Below are 5,931 nucleotides of genomic sequence, written 5' to 3' on the forward strand. Positions count from 1 at the left end.
CACCGTATGGGGTCCTTTTTTGTGTTTAGAAGGCTTTTTGTGTGTAGAAGCCTCATTTGCATTGAGGCAATTACATGAAAACAATAACTGCACAACTAACAGGGATGTCCTTCAGCGTCTGGAGCACTGAGCATGAGGTTTCAGGTGGTAGTATCACTTGGTGTTGCTCTACCCTGTCCGACTGATAAGATCTTGCATTCATTTTGTAGAGAGAGAAATCATTCTGCAGAGTGCCTGGCATAGTGATCTCCTGTTGAGGCATCTGCTGGATTATATTTTGAGTGAAATGAAAAATAGATTCCAAATAATTCAAAGAATTTGAAAAGAGGGAAGGGAATAGGAATGCAGATAAGAGATGCTTGGTATGTTCTTACAGCCTCTTCTCTCAGAACCCTGGAAAAGATGGTGGTTTATAATTTCCTCCCTTCAAAAATGTCTTTCGTGGTTGAAAGATACTGTCAAATGAATTCTTGAGAAGATAAGCAATGAGTTCAGTGTCAAAGCCTCATACCACAGTGTGTAGTAATCAGTTAGTGATGCATTTCTCTGTGGACTGAAGACAGTCCTGCCTTTGTTCCTTCATGCCATCCTGTGCATAACAGCTTATGTATCCTGTATTGATGGCTCATTGCTATATTAATTAACATACCTCCTGTCATTGAGCTATCAAGAGGGGCAGGTTTTTTTCTGTATGTGGCCATCACTGCCAAGTTATAAACTAGGAATCTAAAGTTATTTTCACTCCTTGTTTTTTTTTTCAGGAGTATTAGCTTTTTCTAGGGTATATTAAGAATAACTACAAAGTGAAATAAATGAATGTTGTGGTTGAAAAACTGTACAGCTGCTGTCATTGTCCTTCTATAGAAGACAGCTTCAAGAAAATGAATCCTAGTTATTTGCAGAATCATGGAACAGCTTAGCTTGTAAGGGACCTTAGAGACTCTACTGCAAGCTGCCTGCCATGGGCAAGGATGCATCTCAGCTAGACTTGGTTGCTCAAGGCCTTATCCAATCTGGCCTTGAACACCTCCAGAGAGGGGACACCCATAACCCCTCTGGGCAACCTGTTCCAGTGTCTCACCACCTTTACTGTAAAGAATTTCTTCCTAACATCCAGTCTGAATCTACCCTCTTGCAGCTTAAAGTCATTATGCTTCATTCTATCATCAGACACCCTTATGAGAAGTCTCCAGCCTTCCTGTAGGTTCCCTTCAGGTAGTGGATGGCAGCTATAAGATCCCTGTGGGGCTTTCGCTTCTCCAGCTGCCTCAGCCTATACTCACAGCAGAGGTGCTCCAGCCCTTGGATCATTTTTGTGGCATTCCTCTGGACTTGTTCCAACAGTTCTATGACCTCATGACTGGGACACTAGAACTGGATAAAGTCTCACAAGAGCAAAATACCTCTCTTGATGCAGCTTGAGACATGGGTGCCCTCTGGGCTGCATGAGCACACTGTTAGCTCATGTTGAGCTTCTCATCTATCAACACTCCTAAGTCTTTTTCTTCAGGGCTGCTCTTAACCCACTCACACCTAGCATGTACTTGTGCCTGTGATTGGCCCAATGCAGATGCAGGACCTTGCAGTTGGACTTGCTGAACCTTATGCAGTTATTACGGCTCCCCTTCTCAAGCTTGTCAAGATCTTTCTGGATGGCATCTCTTACCTCGAGAGAGTCCACTGCACCACACAGCTTGGTGGTGTTAGCAAATTTGGAAAGGATATTTCAATGTAAATTACAGAAACATGGATTTGATTGGTTTCCTGTTTTGGGAAGTAAAAGTTTGGTTGTTTGTTTTGGTTTGGGTTTTTTTCCCCATTGCATACTCCTTTAGCTGCCTGAGTTCATTGCCTTTATGATCACAGCTATCAACTTGAGCAAGTATTTCCAAGAGGAGTGAAGTACTGTTAGCTTTAGATTGCTTTACACTTAAAATTGTAGACTGGGTGGGGTTGGAAGGGATTGTGAAGATCATCTAGTTCCAACCCCCTTGCCATGGGCAGGGACACCTTCCACTTGACCAGGTCGCTCAAGGATCTGTCCATCCTGGCCTTGAAGACCCGCAGGGAGGGGGCATCCACAACATCCCTGGGCAAGCTGTTCCAGCGTCTCACCACCCTCACTGTAAGGAGCAGCAGCTTTTTCCATGAGCTTTGACTGAGAGCTTTGCCCTTTGCTAAGTCAGGTTTAGGGTGGATGCTAGGAAGAAATTCTTCACAGAAGGAGTGACTGGCCATTGGAATGGGCTGCCCAGGGAGGTGGTGGAGTCACCATCCCTGGAGATTTTTAAGAGGAGGCTGGATGAGGCACTAAGTGCCATAGTCTAGTTGATTGGACAGGGCTGGGTGGTAGGTTGGCCTCAATGATCCTAGAGGTCTTTCCAACCCGGTTAATCCTGTGATTCTGTGTTCTTGTTGAAAGGATATTTGGCTTCTTGTTCCTTTAGGTTTTGCTTTTAGTTTTTCACTGGGAGAGGTAGGTTACAAAATTAGGATTTTGAGTCATTGCTAAAGGATTTGGGTTTTGGGGGTTTTTTTTGTTTGTTTGTTTGGTTGGGGTTTTTTCTAATTATAAGCCATTTTTAAAAGAAGGCAGGAATTAGCCCCAAAATCATAGAATCATAGAATCATAGAATCAATCAGGTTGGAAGAGACCTCCAAGATCATCCAGGCCAACCTAGCACCCAGCCCTACCCAGTCAACTAGACCATGGCACTAAGTGCCTCATCCAGGCTTTTCTTGAACACCTCCAGGGATGGTGACTCCACCACCTCCCTGGGCAGCCCATTCCAATGCCAATCACTCTTTCTGAGAAAGAACTTCTTCCTAACATCCAGCCTAGACCTCCCCCAGCACAACTTGAGACTGTGTCCCCTTGTTCTCTTGCTGCTTGCCTGGGAGAAGAGGCCAACCCCACCTGGCTACAGCCTCCCTTCAGGTAGTCGCAGACAGCAATAAGATCACCCCTGAGCCTCCTCTTCTCCAGGCTGCACACCCCCAGCTCCCTCAGCCTCTCCTCACAGGGCTGTGTTCCAGGCCCCTCACCAGCTTCATCGCCCTTCTCTGGACACGTTCCAGCACCTCAGCATCTCTCTTGAATTGAGGGGCCTAGAACTGGACACAGTACTCAAGGTGTGGCCTGACCAGTGCTGAGTCCAGGGGAAGAATAATCTCCCTTGTCCTACTGGCCACACTGTTCCTGATCCTGATGTTCTATGGATGCTTGGGCGTGTATGTGAACAACTTGTTTGGAGTTGTCTTTTTAATTCAACTCCCCCTGAATGCCTAGGCTGGGTTTGGTACTTGCACAGCTTAGCTTCAAAAAAGGAGGGGAAATAAAAAGAATCTGTTTGGATCAGACATTGCAGTCTTTTGTAAGTTAACTCTCTCCTGCTCAGCACAGGACATTTAGTTTCTGTGATCTGTCATGTGAGTTAAAAATGCTTTCATTTAAAGATTTTACAGTAAAAAAAAGTAAGATTACAGAAAAATTGAAATGAACACCTGAAAGGAAAGACACCAAAGGTGTTTATCTATAGGACATCTGGTGCACTTCCCTCTGCTTTTCCTGTAGGCAAAGATAATAAGGCAGGTGACCTTAATACACTGATCCAGTGGGCACTTATTTTCTAAAACTGAGCTATGAGACCTTGCAGTTTCTTCTAGAAACCTTTCAATTCTGTGATGCTTTTTGCAGCTCCTCTCTGTTTTTTTTTTCCTCTGTCCACTGCTTTTGGTTGTGGAGATGCAATAGTTAATGAGAGCTTGGAAACTCTCTGTAGGCAGCAGTCATAGAATGGTTTGGGTCGGAAGAAACCTTGAAGATCATCTAGCTTCAGCCTCACTGCCACTCACAGTTATCTAGGAATGGTTTTGTCAAATGCCTGCCTTCCCCAGCTGAGCTCAAGGCACCCAAGAGAGGTAAGCTGGAAGCTGTACCCTGTGCAGACTAGACCTTGTGGCATGGAGAGCAGGCTGCCCCAGAGGGTAACCAGGTTTGTAAAGAAGAACTAAAGAGGAACTGGCCAAATCCGGTAACCTCTCCACATCTGCCTGCTTTTCTAATGAAGAAGGATCATAGAATCATAGAATCAACCAGGTTGGAAGCGACCTCCAAGATCAGCCAGTCCAACCTAGCACTCAGTCCTACCCAGTCAACTAGACCATGGCACCAAGTGCCTCATCCAGTCCTTTCTTGAAGACCTCCAGGGACGGTGACTCCACCACTTCCCTGGGCAGCCCATTCCAATGCCAATCACTCTCTCTGTGAAAAACTTCCTCCTAACATCCAGCCTATACCTACCCCAGCACAACTTGAGACTGTGTCCCCTTGTTCTGTTGCTGGTTGCCTGGGAGAAGAGACCAACCCCCACCTGGCTACAATGACCCTTCAGGTTGTTGTAGACAGCAATGAGGTCACCCCTGAGCCTCCTCTTCTCCACGCTAAACAACCCCAGCTCCTTCAGCCTCTCCTCATAAGGTTTGTGTTCCAGGATGAGGAAAGTCTGGGCTTTTGTGACTCCATTTCTGAAAGCCACCCGATTCTGAGTGAAATTGTTGCTTTATCCACTTCTGTTTTCATCCGAGATAAGAAATAAATAAATCTGGATAATGCTGAAACTCAAACTGTGGGACATGCTCTGTCCAGCTTAGAGTTGTAGCTTCTCTCCATTCTTGTGCTACTGCTGTGACGGCAAAAGCTAGCAAGTGTCCTACTACATGTATCTCTATGTGATGTGTGCACCCCTGCCTCTGATTAGAAAAGGAAATGTGACTAGTCATGCATGCCTTCGACATTGGAAGCGACCACCATGCTGCTATGAAGGCTTGCATGTTGCCTTCAGGATGTTTCTAAATCTTTCTGCTGGACCTCTAATGTTTAGAAATCTGACCCACGTGGTGTTGAGGGCACAGCAATGTGTGCAGCTCTGCCCCTGCAGGACTGGCCTGCTGCAATAAATATAATGCCTAAAGACACCAATGAGAAGGGAGAAGAAAACCATTTCATAAAATGTGGTAGAAGTAGAGCTGATTTAGTAGCAGTGAAAACTGTTCCCAAGTAGTTTTATGAACAGTCTAAATGTCCTTCCCTCCCCATCCCCCCACCATGTGCTAGTTTGAAGCTAGCTGGAATATTTTGGTAAGAAGAATTAGATGATAGGCTATGAAAAGGAAACAATGGTGATGTCTGCTTCACTCATAGGCTCGCTGAGATGGATAAAAACAAGAACATAAATATAGATAACAGAGTTGCTCTCTGGCTCTGGCTGCCTCCCCTCTCTCCCTAACCTGCTGTCTGTGTAACTAATCCTTCTGCTTCCTGACTTCCCTGGCCAATTCTCCAAACTCACCTTGAATGTAAGGCAAAGCATGGGGTAAGGTAGAGGGGTGGAAAGGAGGTGGAAGGGTTGGTTGGGAGACCCTCCTGGGGACTCTGGTTTTTGGGAGGGCTGTTGTGTTTCTGTATTACCTTTTGACCTGTATATATCTGTATATATTATAAATACCTGCTTGTATGTTGTGCTAAGCTGTAAATATAAAGCTTCATTTTGATTTCCAACTTGCCTGAGTCTAGTCTGGGTGATTTTCTTCAGTGTGTGGGGGGCAGGTAACTCCCAAACTATCACATCCCATTAGGAGAAGAAGAGATAGAAGGAAAATTGAAATTTAGAGCAATAGTTTAATTAAAAACATTATTATAGAGCTCTCTATATAGTTACAACTGATTTAAAATATATGTGAATGAGAATTTTTTTTTTTCCTGGTAAAAACAGTGCTTTTTAGGTTTCTGTATCTCAGGCAATGTTACCTATGGTTGGTGTTTCCCCTTGGCTTTCCTGAACTCAGATTTTACTCCCATGAGGGCAGGACCTAAAGAGAAGAGGGACTGAACTCTAACTAAAAGAATAAATGGCTGTGCAGCAAGCAAGC

The sequence above is a fragment of the Pogoniulus pusillus genome, chromosome 5, assembly GCF_015220805.1.
Source record: "Pogoniulus pusillus isolate bPogPus1 chromosome 5, bPogPus1.pri, whole genome shotgun sequence".
NCBI lineage: Eukaryota > Metazoa > Chordata > Aves > Piciformes > Lybiidae > Pogoniulus > Pogoniulus pusillus.